The sequence below is a fragment of the Saimiri boliviensis genome, chromosome 4 (genome assembly GCF_048565385.1).
Source record: "Saimiri boliviensis isolate mSaiBol1 chromosome 4, mSaiBol1.pri, whole genome shotgun sequence".
In the NCBI taxonomy this organism is placed as follows: Eukaryota; Metazoa; Chordata; class Mammalia; order Primates; family Cebidae; genus Saimiri; species Saimiri boliviensis.
In genome coordinates this window covers 81,854,395-81,873,318 of record NC_133452.1, presented here as the reverse complement: position 1 = coordinate 81,873,318, position 18,924 = coordinate 81,854,395, and the positions used below count along the sequence as shown (strand labels likewise).

Genomic DNA, 18,924 nt, shown 5'->3' with positions numbered 1-18,924 from the left:
TTGCCAGATTATAAACTCAGTGGGGGCAGGGATTCCTCTTTGTTGCTCAGCAGTGGGTTCCTAGTGCCTGGAGCAGTGACTTTTACAAAGGAATATTTAATAACTCTTTGCTGAATTAAATAATGTATAAATAAAAATATGTTCACAACTGAGCTTTAGTATCGAGAGTTCCTGTGTCAACCATGTGACTTAGCCATAGGAGTGAACGCTGCTGGGACATTCTCCCCTTTGGTAATCTTTGACATTGCTTAATGTCAGAATTTGATTTTGTGAATGTTATTGAATTGTTGAGAGGTGTTAGAGACTAGACTTTAGAAAGAACCCATTAAAAAGTTTATGATTCCTACTTCTAAGTGAGAATATGTGGTATTTGGTTTTCTGTTCCTGTGTTAATTTGTTTAGGATTATGGCCTCCAGCTACATTCCTGTTGCTGCAAAGGACATGATTGTATTCTCTTTCATGGCTGTGTAGTATTCCATGGTGTATATGCACCACATTTTCTTTATCTAGTCCACCACTGATCACAGACATAAACATGAGTTCAATAGACACTGTGGATGACTAGAGGGGGAGGAAGGGCAGAGGGTATGGGTTGAAAAACTACCTATTAGGTACTATGCTTACTACCTGGATGATGGAATCTGTGCCTCAAATTTCATTAACCTGCAGTATATCCATATAATAAATCTGTATCTAAAGTAAAAGTTGAAATTTTTAAATTATAAAATATAAATATTGTATGATAAACATGTATCAGTTTTACAGAATAGACAGACTGATACATTCCCTTCATATGAATATAGTAAGTGCTTAGAGATGTTGGAAAAGTCTCAGAGTGCAACGACGAAACCAGTAAGAAAAGGAAGCCAGATGCTGGAGAGGATGTGGAGAAACAGGAACACTTTTACACTGTTGGTGGGAGTATAAATTAGTTTAACCATTATGAAAGATAGTGTGGCGATTCCTCAAGGATCTAGAAATAGAAATTCCATTTGACCCAGCAATCCCATTACTGGGTATATGTCCAAAGAATTATAAACCATTCTATTATAAAGACACATGTACACACATGTTCATTGCAGCACTGTTTACATAACAAAGACCTGGAACCAACTCAAATGCCCATCGATGATAGACTGGACAAGGAAAATGTGGCACATATACATAATAGAATACTATGCAGCCATAAAAAAACGATGAGTTCTTGTTCTTTGTAGGAACATGGATGAATCTAGAAACCATCATTCTCAGCAAACTGACACAAGAACAGAAAAATCAAACACTGCATGTTCTCACTTATAAGTGGGTGTTGAGCAATGAGAACATATGGACACAGGGAGGAGAGCATCACACTCTGGGATCTACTGGGAGGGGCTAGGGGGATGGACAGTGGGGAGCGGGGATGTTGGGGAGGGATATCATGGGGAGAAATGCCAGTTATAGGTGATGGGGGGATGGAGTTAGCAAACCACCTTGCCATGTATGTACCTATGCAACAACCCTGCATGATCTGCACATGTACCCCAGAACCTAAAGTACAATTAAAAAAAAAAAAAAAAAAGCATGAACTGGAAAAAAAGCAAAGGAAGGCAAGCATCACTAACTTCCTGTACCAAAGCTCAAAGATCATCTGAAGCTAAAGCCAGGCTATGTTGCTGGCAAGTACACATGATTACAGGGACAGTAGAATACAGTACTAGACTGAGTATTTGAAATCAAATTAAAAGACTCCTATCCATACAACCACTGGTCCTACCTGGCATTTTATGATCTAGATGTTCTCAGTGAGGTTTTGTCTGCCCCTTTTTGCCCTGAATTCTGCTTCCCAACTAAGATCATTTCTTAGGTGTACCCTTTGCTAGAGTCTACAGTGCACACTCTTCCCCCGAAGACACTCATGAGCTGGTACAGCACGTGTAGGAAGAGAACATCGGCATAAGCTATCATCCAAATTGAAGTGAGGGGAGAACATCCTGGGATCAGAGGAGTTTCTTCAAAGAACGGTATCACTGAAAAAACTTAAGGAGGCTGAGGACATAAAGGACTTGAGAAAAATCCATGTGTCAGAGAAGAAGCGGCAGCCAATGGAGGAGATTCTGAAGGTGCCAGCAGCTAAAATGGGAATGCACCAGTGTTTGTCAGTCACCTGACAACCAGACGGAAGATGAACAGTAACTGATGATAAGACCAAACTGGTTCATCGTACAGTAGTAACAAGGGAAGGGGTGGCAGTAGAGTAAGCTGTGGTCTTTGAAAGATAGCTGCAATTCAAATATGTGTGAAATGTTAGAGAATGTCAAATTTGAAACAAATTTTTCTCTTCTGTCAAGAAACCTTACCCCACAAACATAAGGAGCAAAACTCTTTGAGCCTTATAGATAATTGCCTGAACTACTTTGTAATTGCTACTAGGGTAAGGTTTTACTGAAGCTTAGAACACAAAGAATGCTCAGATCCTTAAAGGAGGAGGAACAAAAGGAGATAAATTAAGCCACAGGTCACAACCATCAGTCATTAGAGTTAGATGACGCTAGGGACATAGATTTTAGAAAGAATATATTTTAGCTTTTACTGAAGCTTACCCTAGTAGCCATTACAAAGTAATGAGCAATTGCTTATCTAGCAATGCTAGGATAAGCTTTGGCAAATTATTCAGGAACAGAACACTTCAGGTTCCATCAAGAAAGAAGTACTGGGAGTCTGGTGTGTTAGGCAGAATTCTAATTATGTCTCCCCAAGAGTCTTCCTCCTGGTTAGTTAATCAAACACTAATATAGATAGAATTAAGGTTACTAATCAGCTGACCTTAAAGAGGTTATTCTGGATTCTCTGGGTAGGCCTAATGTAATTAAATGAGCTTTTAAAAGCCAAAAATGAAGGCAGAAGAATCCATCAGAGAAATGAGGCAGGAGGGCAGGTAAGAGAAACTCAAAGCCTAACAAGGACTTGACCCAACTTTGAAGATAGAGGTGGAGGTAACAAGACAAGGAATGCATGAAGGCGACCTCTAACAGTTGAGAATAACTTCTGGCCAACATCTATTGAGGAATCAGGAACCTCTTGGTCTACAACCAGGAGGACCCAAATTCAGTCAACGACCTGAGTGAGCTTAGGCCACATTCATCCCCACAACTTGAAAGGAATGCAGGCTGCCTACACCTTAATTTCAGCCTTGTGAAATCAGCAACTGAGAAATTATCCAAGCCCATTTAGACTTCTCTGACCTACAGAAATGTGAGATAATTAATTTATATTGTTTTTAAGCCACTAAGCTTGCAGTAATTTATTATGGCAACAATAAAAAACTAAAACATCAGGTTTCCCACACTAACACGAAATTAGATTTGGAGATTTTTTTTAATTTTCCTATTATAAATGAAATATATTTTATAGAAAATTTAGAAAAGATAAAAATGTAAATACCAGGTTCTTCACAGCAATGGTTAGTTAAAATATAGCCCTTTGTGGAATTAAGTTTAAATTAATCAGACTTTGTCTATACATCCCCAAGACCTAACAGATAGGGAATAGACAAAGGAGCTAAATACGAAAAAACAAAAAAAAAAATAGCAGTTTTATCTCATAACCCCCAAAGCACAGAGGTCCTCAGTAAATTTCTATTCTAAGATTTACCCCATAAAACAAAGACAAATGGAGGCCTATTAGCTCCCCATTAGAACCCACACTTTGGGCATCTCATATCCCCGAAGTGATCACCCAGTCATGGGAGGACAAGCAGAGAATGAGAAGTCCCTTCCCTTTGAAGAAGTTGTTCAGGAAGGTAGGCCGAATGGAGTGTAGAAGGCTAAAAGTTACTGTGTTTGAGCACAAGGAAGACAAAGGAAATGGCAGAGGGAATATGAGGTAGGGGGAAGAGAGAGAGAGAGAGACCTCTCTCCCACCTTGCCTTTTTGGTATGATGGTTAAATTTTTGTGTCAACTTTGCTTGTACCACTAGTCCAGATGTTTTTATGAAGGTTCTTTTTTTTTTTAGATGAGGTTAACATCTAAATCAGTAAATTTGAGTAAAGCAAATTACCCTTTATAATGTATGCAGGCTTCATTCAGTCAGATGAAGGCCTTAATAGAAAAAGTCTGACCTCCCCAGGAAAAGGAGGAATTCTGCCAGAAGACTACCTTGAACTTCAACATCTCTACTCTTCCCTGGGTCTCCAACCAGCCTGACTATCCTACAGATCTTGAACTTTCCAACCTCCACAATCATGTGAGCCAATTCCTTAAAATCTCTCTCCCTCCATACTCTGTATCTGTATCTATGTATACATACACATATGCACACACACACACACACATATTCATCAGGATTCTCTAGAGAAACGGAACCAAGGGGATACACACACAAACACAATACAGTAACTCTGCCTCTTATAAAAACAGCCCAATAGATGCTGAGGAAGACAAATACAGAGAAAGCAAATGTGGAAATATATTAACAGCTGTAAAATCTAGTCAAAATCTAAACATTTTTTCTTAGGTTTGATTTTTTTCACAATAAAATAGAATTTGTGGGAAAAGGAAGAATATAACAATATATCATAGAAATGAATCCTCACTGATCACTGTCTGTTCTCTGATACACTGTCCCTCAGATGACTGCATAGCAGAGAGATGCCTGCTTTCTTCACAGAGCAGAACAACCATTTCTCTGATATGCAGACAGCCAGCTCTCCCTCAACCTTATATAGCCTATTCATTTCAAAATTCACAGCCAACAAAAGTCCTGCATAAACAAGGGTCTGCCTTCCCTTCTCTGAGAGCCACCCCAACATCTACTCTCACAGATGGAACCTGAGCTTGTGCTTTGGGGTCTCATGCCTCTCCCCACACTCACCAACCATAGACAACAAACCCAAAATCAAAGAATCTTTTCTAAACTTACTCAACACTGAAAAAATTCAAGGTTTTTCTGTATCTACACATGAATTCTTTTGAAGCATTTTAGCCAAGACACCAAAAGATTCAGTCACCTATTTACAACTGAGAAAGTTAAAAAAAGAACTTCACAGTGACACTGTTACTATGTGATATAAAAAGACCGAAACTTGTTACAGCAAACAATTTTGTCTTGATGGTCTCATATAATGAGATAAGTAGTTTGCCGTCATAGTTTTCAGTGCACTTGGATGGGCCTATTAAAAACACGGTTTTATAGAATCAATTTGCAAAAATGTAAGAGGTGGCAAAGGAAAGAATAAAATAGTATCTTCATTTTCTTCTGTCATTCTTACCATACTTCATTGGTAGCTTGTAAGCTCCATGAAGGACACCTTCCTTTTCCCAAGGCTTGGATCAGAGAAGACACTCAAAAAATATTTGCTTATTCACTAACCTAGTCTCTGGATGTTATCTTCTAGAGAAATTCTTGACATGCTACTCAAGGAGATGTGTAAAGAATGTTTATTGCACTATTATTTTTAATTGTAAAAACCTGGAATCAATGTGTTTTAGAAGAATGACTGCCAACACTGACCTATTTACATATTTGAGAGATACATATATAAAAGCTGACTGGTATTTAATAGGAATTCTACTATTATTAACATTTTATTTATAGTCATACTGGATATTTATTATTGATTTAAATTGTATATACAATTCACATATGTTTAAAGTCATTATTTCTTCTTTGTGTTGAAATATTTTCAATTGTTTTGACTAAATTATACTATCCTATATGCTGTTTTTATATACATGATGGTACTTTTAACATTCAGGGGTTACAAAATAAAAAATCCAAATATTGAAAAAGAAAAAAAAAAACACAATTTTTCTGCCCATCTGTCAAAGTTCAGCTTAGACTTCACCGAGTTCAAGGAGTTTTCCCAGATTTAGTATTTTACTTATTAGAGCTTAGCTGATATTTGAATTATTGGGATATGCAACAGCTTTCCCAACTAGATTATAAGACAACAGATGTAATGAAGACCTAGCATGGAGCTGGGCACAGTGCCCAGCACAGGACAGATAGGTATTTAAAGGACATGTGCTGCTTCCTTCCTCCTAGAGGGCAGCAGTGTCTAATTTATCTTTGCAGACTTCCCAGAACCCCAGCAGTTGTCATGTATATGCTCAGAAATCACTTGTTAAAGTGGGTTGTGTTTGATTCCAAATTATCAAGTCCTAAATGAATGTAAGGTCATGAGACTGTTCTTTAGATTTCAGAACACAGGCTCTTTTTGATAAATTATTTTTTAATAGGGTCTAAAAATGTGATGTGTAATTAAACACTTGATCCATTATAATGATGGCCATCAGATGACAATGGTGATAGAAACATCGTATCTGTTTTATCTGAATTTAGAGACACAACACGTCTCTGTTTATCATATACCCTTCACCTCCCCAAAACTTGATTACTGGATTCATAAGAATTATAGCTATTATGTCTCTTCACAGATTCAAACCAGCATACATAATTTTCTCTTAATGTCATGCATATCAGATTTCAGATTGCTTTTATTTGCAATCCCCAAAAAAATGTTTTCCACTCTGAATTCCCTATTGAGATGGGGAGAAATCCTGCTGCTTTCAACTAAAATGTGATTTGTTTCTAAATTCAAATTTTACTTTTTCTAGACTGTTATTGTTAGATCTTGTTTTGCTCTCTACTTCTGTGAGGATGACATTTCACCGTCTTTCTGCCTGAGAGGCCCCATTACCATAGCATACTCTTCCTGATATTCCAGCCAGCCCCACTTATGATACAGTGGCCTTGATGTGTATGGAGTCATTGCTTTCTGGGTACTCCAGGCTCTTCAAGAATAAGAAGGCATCACCTCTTTTGTTTTTCCTCTCTCTCCTGTTATCATAGTGTTCACCAAGGTCACTCCATTCTTTATCCCCAGTCCCAGTTTCTCTCCAGCCCGTTCTCCTTCTTTATCTACGCCACCACTTTGTAGATTCCCAATCCTTAGTTACTTCACACAAAAGCTACTATAACAGTGTCTACACTACTCCCCAAACAGAGATTTTATGACACACGAACTTCAATGACCCCTCAATGCCACAATAAAATCCTAATACAGTCTGATGTATTTATCTCTATTTAAATTCTACTAGAACTTGGCATAAACCTGTTTTTCTTCTACTAGTCATTTCAAAATTCAGTTTTTCTTTCTTAGAAACATACCTTTTGCTTTCTGCACTCAGCTCTAATTTCTTTTCTCTCCTAAAGTTTTCTCATAGGTAGACACGGTGGCATGTGCCTGTAGTCCTAGCTATTCAGGAGGCTGAGGTAAGAGGCTCACTTGAGCCCAGGAGTCTGAGGCTGCAGTGAGCTATTATGTCTGAGGTGAGAGGATCACTTAAGCCCAGAAGTTTGAGGCTGCAGTGAGCTACTATGGCACTACTGTACTCCAGCCAGAGTGACAAAGACCCTGTCTCTTAAAAAAAAATTAATGTGTTCATATGTATCTTATTTCTCCACCTAGAATGTTAGTGCTGAGTCTGAGGGGTAGTAGGGAACCTGACGCTTAAATTTCTCTTTATCTTTTATACACTTTTATGGTGTTTGACCTCAAACAGACACTAAATAAATCATCATTGGTTTGATTTTTTTAAAATTACTCCTTTTATTGCCATTAAATATGCTGGTTTCAGGATCTAAAATATTCTCCATGTTTGCTTGGGTTTGAAAAAGTAATACAAGAAAAAATTGGAAATGAATCTCCCTTATGTATTGTCTGTTACTTTTCAGTCAAATAATTTTGCTTGGATTGTGATTGCCAGTGTGAAAGCAGACCACAACACTGCATCACAGATATTTCATTATCCACTCCATAGAAGCACAGCATGCTGACACAGTCTTATTCATCAGAGGTATTTTCTGAAGAAGAAAAAAATCACCATCATTTATGTGCCCATGCCTTTTATTTTGAAACATATAGAATATAGGCCTTTGCACATTTTCAGGAATTTACCTGACATCCCCGGGGTGGGATGTCACAACAGGTGATGCCCAAGCCAATGGTTTCATTGTTACAAAACAAATGAGGTGGCTGTTCCCAAACAAAGCAGAGAACACATGACCAAAACTATTCCCTGTTCATTACAGTCCCTTTGAAAAATTCACCATCACAATTATCCGTTTGTGTTTCATTCCTCTCAGTGAGGATACTGGCTTGGACTTTAGCTCTGCTAACTACATCAAGCTAATGTTCTCTTTAGCCTCCCAGAATTGCCACCCACCACAATGAGAGAACAGTATGTCAAGAACAGTAGAAGGAATACACAATCCAACTTTTGGTGCAAAGGGGGAAAAATGAGGGACAAACAACTGAAGCTTTAAATTTGTTTGCTTGCTTTGAATTTGTAGAAGAACATTATGAAACTATTGTTAATAACCACATCTTCTTGATGTTCAAAGTGGCAATGAGTCCTGAACTCTTTAGTGAGAGGTAGAAGACAAGATTTGTGCTCAGGCTTGTGCTGGCTTTCAGGGGCCTCACCTTTCTCAAATGCCTGCCTTAAAGTTTTGAGACATTTTTTCCTGTAAAACACGTGAGATAGAATCCATGATTTTTTTTTTACTTTGTAACTCCTGAGCACCATAACCAAATCATAACTGGAAAGAAACAAATTTTGTTAGATCAAGCCATCATTCTGTAAGAGAAGGCTGTTTACCTGGTTTTGTCCATTCTAAGTTACAGACTCTTGTCCCTAGTAACAAGTAGCATCCAAATTTCTGTATGCAACAACTCCCAAAAGTTTCTAATTTATGAGGTTTTCAACAAGGATAGAAGAATTTATTGAAAATGTCTTGATTGATTCAAGCGATGAGAATGCAAGTGTTTATAACATTATACATTTTCATCTTTTTTTTTCAAAATATTTTTAAATGATTAAGCCTATATTCTTGAATGGAAAATGCATCCAGGTTACAATACCTACATTTTTACACAAACTCAATGGGATGTATCTAGGATTCTGATACTTTTGTTTGTTTCCTTCTCATCAGTCATCTGGGGATGAGCTCTAAACAATGTTTAGAACACAAGGTCTGCCCTCAAACGAGTCCTCTTGACTGTTCCTTGCCATCTGAGCTGGGAGCTCATGAATCCCTGATCATGTAGAACCCTTGCTTTCTTTATTAACTCCAGCAGTGGTTTTGTAATGTTGTTCTCTGCCTCTCTAAAAGCACATTCTGTTTCTGACGTTCTTTGGCAACTGCTTTCCTTTTGTGGAATCAGTTTCTCATTGCACTGACAATGGAACAGAAAATGTAAAGCTTATTTGATGAGTGAAGTCTCTAGCTTAAAGTCAAACTAAACAGCAGATTCATGTTTGCATAAAGCTTTATACTTCCTGTATAATATCATTAAATATCCATGGGCAACACTAGCTTAGAACTTTGTTTCATGGCTGATATGGTTTGGCTGTGTGCCCACCCAAATCTCATCTTGAATTGTAGGTCTCATAATCCCCACATGTCATGGGGGGGACCCAGTGGGAGATAATTTATTCATAGGGTGATTACCCTCATGCTGCTCTTGTCATAGAGAGTGAGTTCTCACGAGATCTGATGGTTTTATAAGAGGGTTCCACCCTCACTTGGCATTCATTCTCTCTCCTGCTGCCCTATATAGCAGTGCCCTCCACAATGACTGTAAGTTTCCTGAGGCCTCCCCAGCCATGCAAAACTGTGAGTTAATTAAACCTCTTTTCTTTATAATTTACCCAGTCTCAGGCATTTCTTTATAGCAGCATGAGAACAGACTGATACAGTAAACTGGTATTGGGAATGGGGCACAGCTATAAGGATACCCAAAAATGTGGAAGTGACTTTAAAACAGCGTAAAAGGCAAAGACTGCAACAGTTTGGAGGGCTCAGAAGAACACAGGAAAATGTGAGAAAGTTTGGAACTTCCTAGAGACTTGGAGGGTTCAGAAGACAGAAGATGTGGGAAAGTTTGGAACTTCCCAGAGACTTGTTGAATGACTTTAACCAAAATGCTGATAGTAATATGGACCATAAAGTCCAAGCTGAGACTGTCTCAGATGAAAATGAGAAACTTTTTGGAAACTGGAGAAAATATCACTCTTGCTGTGCAAAGAGACTAGTGGCATTTTGCCCCTGCCATAGAGATCTGTGGAAATTTGAACATGAGAGAGATGATTTAAGGTATCTGGCAGAAGAAATTTCTAATCACCAAAGAATTCAAAAGGAAGCAGAGCATAAAAGTTTGAAAACTTTGCAGCCTGATGATGTGATAGAGAAGAAAGCTTCATTTTCTGGGGAGAAATTCAAGCCTGCTTCAGAAATTTGCATAAGTAATGAGGAGCCAAATGTTAATCACCAAGACAATGGGGAAAATGTCTTCAGGGCATATCAGAGACCTTCATGGAAGCCCCTCCCATCACAGGCCTGGAGGCCTAGGAGGGATAAATAGTTGCCTACATGTGTTAGTCTCTTCTCACATTGCTAATACACATACCCAAGATTGGGTAATTTATAAAGGAAAAGATACTTAATGGACTCAGAGTTCCAAGTATCTGGGAGGCCTCACAGTAATGGCAGAAGACAAAGGAGGATCAAAGTCTCATCTTACATGGTAGCAGGCAAGAAAGCTTGTGCAGGGGAACTCCCAGTTACAAAACCAATGGATCTCATGAGACTTCTTCACTACTATGAGAACACCATGGGAAAAACCACTTCTGTGATTCAATTATCTCCACCTGGCCCCACCCTTAACACATGGGGATTATTACAATTCAGGGTGAGACTTGGGTGGGTACACAACAAAACCATATTGCTGGGCCAAGTACAAGACACCACCATGCTGTGTGCAGCCTCAGGACTTGATGCCCTACATCCCGGCTACTCCAGCCATGGCTAAAATGGGCCAAGGTACAGCTCAGGCCATGGTTTCAGAGGACGCAAGCCCCAAGCCTTGGCAGCTTCCATATGGTGTAGAACCTGCAGGTGCTCAGAAGTCAAGAATTGAGGTTTGAGAACCTCCACCTAAATTTCAGTGGGTGTATGCAAACACCTGGATATCCAGATAGAAGTTTGCCACAAGGGTAGAGTCCTCATGGAGAACCTCTGCTAGGGGAATGTGGAAGGGAAATGCAGCAGCAAAGTCCCCACATAGAGTCCCCACGGGGACACTAACTAGTGGAGCTGTGAGAAGACAGCCACCATCCTCCAAACCCCAGAATGGTACATTAACCAACAACTTGCACCATACACCTGAAAAGCCCACAGACACTCAATGCTAGCCCTTGAAAACAGCCAGGCAAGGGGCTGTAACCTGCAAAGCCACAGGGCTGGAGCTGCCTGAGGCTGTGGGAATCCACCTCTTGCATCAGTATAACCTGGATGTGAGACAGAGTTAAATGAAATCATTTTTTTAATTTTAAGGTTTAATGACTTCCCTATTGGATTTCAGACTTGCATAGGACCTATAGCCCCTTTGTTTTGACCAATTTTTCCCATTTGGAATGGGTCTATTTACTCAGTGCCTGTACCCCTACTGCATCCAGTAAGTAACTAACTTGCTTTTAATTTTACAAGCTCATAGGTGAAAGGGATTTGCCATGTCTCAGATAAGACTATGGACTTGGACTTTTGCTTTTACACTGGAATGAGTTAAAATTTTGGAGGACTGTTGAAATGGCATGATTGTGTTTTGAAATGTAAAGACATGAGATATGAAAGGAGGAAGGGGCAAAATGATGTGGTTTGGCTGTGTCCCTACCCAAATCTCATCTTGAATTCGAGTTCCCATAATCTCCACATGTCATGGGAGGGACCCAGTGAGGGGTAATTGAATCATGAAGGCAGTTAACCTCATGCTGTTCTCATGATGGTGAGTGAGTTCTTGCAAGATCTGAAGGTTTTATAAGGGGCTTCTCCCTTCACTTGGCACTCATTCTTTCCCCTGCCACTCTGTAAATAGGCACCTTCTGCCATGATTGTAAGTTTCCTGAGGCCTGAAGCCTCTGCAGCCAAGCAGAACTGTGAGTCAATTAAAGCTGCGTCCTTTATAAATTACCCAGTCTCGGGTATTCATAGCAGCATGAGAACAGACTAATACAATTACCAATATCCTCTAGTTTATACATAAAACATATTCAAGACTTAAAGAGAACTTTTATTGTAAAAAAAAAGAGAGAGAGAGAGAGAGAACTTGTTTGTATTATTAGATACTATATATTCAGGACCTGACCTTCTTTTGAAGCTGAATCATTTTATTAATAATATATATAATAATAATATATATAATATGCATTTATTACTTAGTACAATTTGAAATAAAGCTCAGTTATAAAACTGTAAAAACAAACAGTTCAATTTAAGTTTTAGTGGATATTGTAATAGAAAACAAGAAAGTTCAGTTTAGGTTGAGAGAGCAATGTGGAAATAAATTCAAAAGAGTCCCTAATTACATAGAAGTTGAAACTTGTGTAGCATTATCAAACGACTGGGCCAACTGAAAAAGGAATTCACACTGGTCATTAGAGAAATGCAAATCAAAACCACATTGAGATACTATGCCAGTTAGAATGGCGATCATTAAAAAATCTGGAAACAACAGATGCCAGAGAGGATGTGGAGAAATAGAAACACTTTACACTGTTGGTGGAAGTGTAAATTAGTTCAATCATTATGGAAGACAGTGTGGCAATTCTTCAAGAACCTAGAAATAGAAATTCCATTTGACCCAGCAATCCCATTACTGGGTATATATCCAAAGGATTATAAATCATTCTATTATAAAGACACACACACACCAAAGTTCATTGTGACACTGTTTACAATAGCAATGACCTGGAACCAACCCAAATGTCCATCGATGATAGACTAGACAGGGACAATGTGGCACATATACACCATGGAACACTATGCAGCCATAAAAAAAGATGAGTTTGTGTCCTTTGTAGGGACACGGATGAACCTGGAAACCATCATTCTCAGCAAACTGACACAAGAACAGAAAATCAAACACCACATGTTCTCACTCATAGGTGGGTGTTGAACAATGAGAACACATGGACACAGGGAGGGGAGCATCACACACTGGAGTCTGTTGCAGGGGACTAGGGGAGGGACAGTGGTGTGCAGGGAGTTGGGGAGGGATATCACGGGGAGAAATGTCAGATATAGGTGATGGGGATGGAGGCAGCAAACCACATTGCCATGTATGTATGTATGCAGCAATCCTGCATGTTCTTCATATGTACCCCAGAACCTAAAGTGCAATAAAATATATATTAAAAAAAAAGAAAAGAAAAAAGAACTTAATAAGGCTGCCCATCAAAGGACATTCTTCCACAGAGAAGTGTGCCCAATTCTAGCAATACAGCAAGTCATCAGTGGACAGGATATACCCTGCATCATCGCTATAGTATTGCTTAAATAACAAGATATTGGGTCATTTGTCAAATAAAGGTGTTGGTACTAAAGATTATCAAAATTTTATACCAAAAAAAAAAGGCATCAACATTGAACCCAAAGGTGGTTTGCTGCCACTACAATCACAGCTGTGTCTCATATCTCTGACCTGCCACTAGTTACCTAATTAACTCATCTATGGTTATGACAAACAAACTATAAAAACATTAAGGTGCCTATGGGTGAATATATCTCCCTAGAAGCAAAACTTTGACAAATCTGTTAAAAACATAATTATTTGTCTTTGGAAGAAATTTTTTAACTTTCTTCACTGAGATGTTAAATCACAAAGATATCAGATATTTTATTAGGCATTTTTCCAAATTATTCTAATTTATCCAAACTTCCCTAATGTCCTTTGATGTTCTTTCTAGTGAAATACTAAATTTACCACACTGCACTCAGAGGGGCAAAGAAAACATGACTTCTTTCTCTATACAATCTTTCTCTCTACTAATCTTCCGTACATATGTCTACACAATGGATAATACAAAGAAACATTAATTTAAGCCTTATTCAGTGCAATAATTTAAACAATACCTTTAACTAAGTGCTTTGTCACTAAGTAATATGATTCAGCTCTCAAATTCTCCTCCCTTCTGCTCTGGTGAAAGAGAAATATTAGTTTATAAAATATAAGAGAGGCCAGGTGACGAAGGGACCTACATGCCAAGCTAAGAAATTTGGACAATGTTCTTTGAACAATAGGAAGACATTTGAGCAGTTTTAGTTTACAATTTTGTGTTGGACACTGCTAGCTGGCCAACTCAACATCAATTCCTATCCTCTTTCCTCCTTGCACACCTCTAACAGTGGAGACTGAAAAAAAATGAAACAGGCAACAACCCTGCATGACCTGCACATGTACCCCAGAGCCTAAAGAAAAATAAAATAATCACAGTTTATCTCAAATTATGTTACACAATTCCATATGTAAGAACAATATTTTTTTAATTGCATTTTAGGTTTTGGGGTACATGTGAAGAACATGCAAGATTGTTGCATAGGTACACACATGGCAGTGTGATTTGCTGCCTTCTTCCCCATCACCTATATCTGGCATTTCTCCCCACGCTATCTTGCATTTACCTCCTTCCATGTGATTACTTTCATATATTTTACTCCTACATATGTTATCAATATATACATTTCCATTTTGCTTTTAAAGTCCATTACGTATTAAATAAACAAAATTTGAGAAAAAAAATGAAACACTCACTTACTAACTGACCTTACGGCTAAGGGTGCTTTTTGACCCAATTCTAGCCAATGAACTAAAAGGGATAGTAAAAGAAAATCTTCAGCTGAATTAAATTTTAGAGGAGTTTAATTGGGCAATGAACGATTTGCAAATCAGGCAAGCTTCTAAGCCAGAGTAGGCTCAGAGACTCCAGCACAGCCATGTGGCAGAAGAAGATTTATGGACAGAAAAAAGGAAAATGATGTACAGAAAACGGAGGTGACGTACAGAAACAACTGGACTGGGTACAGCTTGGTGTTTGCCTTATATGAACACTGTTCAAACAGCTGACTACATTTGATTGCCCAAAACTCAGTGACTGGCACAAGTGTAGGCTACGATGTGCTTACACCTCCGCTTGTTATCATTCACGATGTACAGAAAAACCTTCAGGCTGAACTTAAACATGTAAGGAGGCAGCTTTAGGCTAAACTTGATTTAACAGGGGAAATATTTTGGGAATCCCCTCTTGAAAGCTTTGTCTTCCTAGAAAAAATGAAAGAATTTCACAAGGCTTTTAGGTATGAAGCCTTGGAAGTAAGACATGCTACATGGCATTGTAGCTGGTGCCATCTTGCTACCATGAAGCACTAAACACGAGGCCAAAAATAAAACAGTGAAGTAGAAGTAAACAGCCACTTCTTTTGGTGTCACAGAAACACTTTATCAGCTCTGGACTGATATCTTCAGACAAATCCTCATGTGATGCAACTTATGTTTTATTACTGAAATCACAAGGAGTTGAATTTTCTCTTATTTGCAGGTGAGCACAGCATTCAAAATTGATACTGTGTTATTTAGATTACTCTGATCAGAGTGGGGTTTTGAAAAGGGGCAAGATTAGAGTTACAGAAATTGTTTAGGGAGTTGTTGCAGTAATTCAAGCAAAAGGTGGGAATGGGACCTGAAAACAGAAGGCAGATACATACACACGTAGAAGGAAAAAAAAAAAAACTACACAACTTTGCTGTAGGAATCGTGTGGGACAGGCAATTATGTTCTGGCTTGGGCCCTAGGATATAGAAGTGGCAGATTTGAGTGCAAAGATGAATTTCATTGTGAGAAATGTCACATCTGAAGTACCTGTGCAATATCACGTAGAAATATCTAGCGGGCAGACAAACTTACAAGTAAAAGCATTTCTATCTAGAGATGCAGATGTGGGACTCGTTAATATCATAGCTAAACCTGCTAAAGCACAAGAGGTCATCCAGAGAGTATGAGGAACTAGAGGAGCCAAAGACAAAAACCTAAATAATGTCAAGATTTAAGAAGGCAAAAGTAGAATAAGGAGAAAGCAAAGACTGAGAAGAAATACTGAGAGAGGTACAGAAACAATAAATAACAAACCCCAGGCCTAAGCAGCCAGAGCATCTGAACCAGTTTGTCCTGGCTGAGCCTTAGCCTTACATATAAAGTTGTCAAAAGATAAAACCACCGGAAAAATCTGACATTAAACGAAAATTGAATTTACTGCTTTCTTAAAGTATTGATTTATTTAAAAGTTTAACACCTATTCTAGTAACACCTATTCTAGTCATGGCTGTTCTCGTGACTATAGAAGAGTCAGACTTTTTCTAAGAGTAGGGGATTATTTTTATTCTCAAAGTTAAATGTTACAAAAATTAAATAAGGTAAAGACTGACATGTGTCCACTGAATTTAGCAACTTAAGCTCAGGAGCAATTTTAATGAAGTAGATGAAGAACTAAAATGCTACAATTTAACACCAAACTAGTCATGCTGAGAATCTTCTCCTAGAACAGAAAGCAAAGAATGACACTGGTTCAAGGAAGTTATAAAGGGGAGTGGGAAAGTAAAACTGGCATTTATTGGTAGGCTACCATACACTACAAGTTGTGCTAGGCACCTGCCATATGCGATTTCATTTAACTCACACAACTATACCTTAAGGTATTCCTCAGGAGCAGTAGTAGTATTCTGAGGCCCAGGACATTGAACAACATTTCCAAGGATATACAGCTAGAGATCAACAGGAAAAGAGCTGGAGAGCAGGCTTGTGTGACTTCAAAGCCTAGGCTTAGGCCATTGCACCACACTGTTACTAAAGAAGAGACGAGATGAGCTATGAGAAGCACCTCCTCTATCTCCTCCAGTCTTCCCCTTCTCCTCCTAAGCTATTCCCCCAAACCCCTGCAAAATGGTGACCAGGAAAGCAGATGCAACTGGAAACTGAAACTACAGACCCTACAAAATACACTGCAAGAAAGCCATGGCATTGCTCACAAATGAAGAATGATAAAGGAGCAGGTATTTCTATTCACTCATCATAAATTTTTAAAATATTCAATTTTCCAAATGTTTTATGTAGGTGGCTAATAAAACTGTGCAGCACATGGCCAAGTGTCAAGCAAGTTGTCTTCTTGACTGACAGCTATTCAAGCACTTATTACTTTAAATTACAAAATGACACTTTCCATATGAGAAATCTATAGCTCATGAAGCGATGTTAACAATCTTAAGGTTGAAGTGAGTCACAAACAAAATGCATATAGGTAATTTTGTAATAGCATGTTATTATTATTTATACATCTTAATCCATCCTGGGTTGTATCACTTTTTTCTGTGGTACATAGAAACACGACTCTTGAGCTTCTCCAAGAATTTTTAGTCTTTGGGGATGCCACCTTTAAGAAAACTAAAGAGTAAATTTGATGAGAATCTATTACATGGCATGCTGACTCTAAATCCATTCTATTTTAGACTCCTGTGCAGTGTGACCTGTCACAGAAGAAAAATACCACAGACTCAGTATGCTATCTCCCTGATGCATCTACATGGGGAATTCTCATATTCCCTCAGAAAACATCTCCACCGTTTATCTCATTTACTGAAACATTTACCTCCTGGCTGTGTCTTGGTTTGATGGTAAGGCATTCAGCTGTATTCTGGGACTATCTTCTCATCAATAATGACAGCTTTAAATATAAACGATAACCTAAATTTTATAACAGCATGTGAGAAATGCTTCCTTTGTGTCTTTTTTAAATTGAGACGGAGTCTCACTCTTGTCGCCCAGTCTGGAGTGCAACAGTGCGATCTCAGCAAACTGCAACCTCCACCTCCTTGATTCAAGCAATTCTCCTGCCTCAGCCTCTCCAGTAGCTGGGATTGCAAGCACCCATCACCACGCCAGGCTTTGTGTGTGTGTGTGTGTGTGTGTGTGTGTGTGTGTGTGTGTGTATTTTTAGTAGAAACAGGGTTTCACCATGTTTGCCAGGCTGGTATCGAACTCCTAAACTTAGATGATTCAACCACCTCAGCCTATCAAAGGGCTGGGATTACAGGCATGAATGACCGCACCTGGCCCCTTTGCATTTCTTATGCAATTCTGCTGCCTACAAAATGGTGTGGAATATACAAGCTGTTTTGTTATACAAAGAAATTCACTATAATGAATTTCAATCATCATGGCATTTGACTTTGATGATGTACTTAAAGCATGTTAGGAATAGACTAGAGGAAACCCAAATATGAACAGCTATAATTAATTCAATAGAAATTATTCACTGAAGTGTTCCATCTTTATTATTATAAACTACCATTCAATCTCACCAAATTCTATTCATGAATTAGCTGAGAATTTTCCCACTTAAATTAATACAGCCATCTTTCAATGTATGTCCCATGGAGCTGTAATCCTTCTATGGCTGAGTAGCTCCAGATGGGCCTCCATCAGGCACCCAAAAATGATTAATTCTACCCAGGATATGGAGAATAAAGCTTTAAAAAAATCATTAAAAGCAAGCCCCGAATCTGAAAGCACCACACATCTTTGCAAGGAGAGCAAAGCAAAAAACAGCTTGCTCTGCACCTAGACAATAACCCAAGGAAAAGATCTTTTGCCATATGAACTAGGCAGCCAGAGACTGGCTGCTGGTAATAAGTGTATAGGAGTAATTCGGCAGAATGAGAGTCACTCTGGGACAGCCAAGGGAAGGTTCTCCAGGACCATCAACTAGGAGAAGACAGACAGAGGGGTGGGGAAGGATTTGATGGGGAAACAACGGTTTCTAAAAATACATGGGTATAAGTCAGGTTGATTATTGATTAGCAAGGCAATTGTCAAAAGTGAAGAGAGTATTCTTTCTCTGAGTGTGTCTAAAGTAATTCTAGCAGGAGACATGGAAGGGGTGAAATCATGCCAAGGCAGAGCGTTATTAAAAGGGCCTTGCCCCAAAGATTCATTGGATTCCCTTTCATGTAATCCAAAGTTTCAACAAAGCTTTTTGTTCCTCTGAGTGGAGAA

At 38.6% G+C, this 18,924-nt stretch overlaps 1 long non-coding RNA gene across 1 annotated transcript in view; it reads right to left on the bottom strand.

Moving 5' to 3' along the window:
- The window catches only part of LOC141584145 (uncharacterized), a 269,907-nt gene that overhangs the window by 173,457 nt on the left and 77,526 nt on the right, over positions 1 to 18,924 (bottom strand). The gene's annotated exons all lie outside the window — the stretch shown is intronic.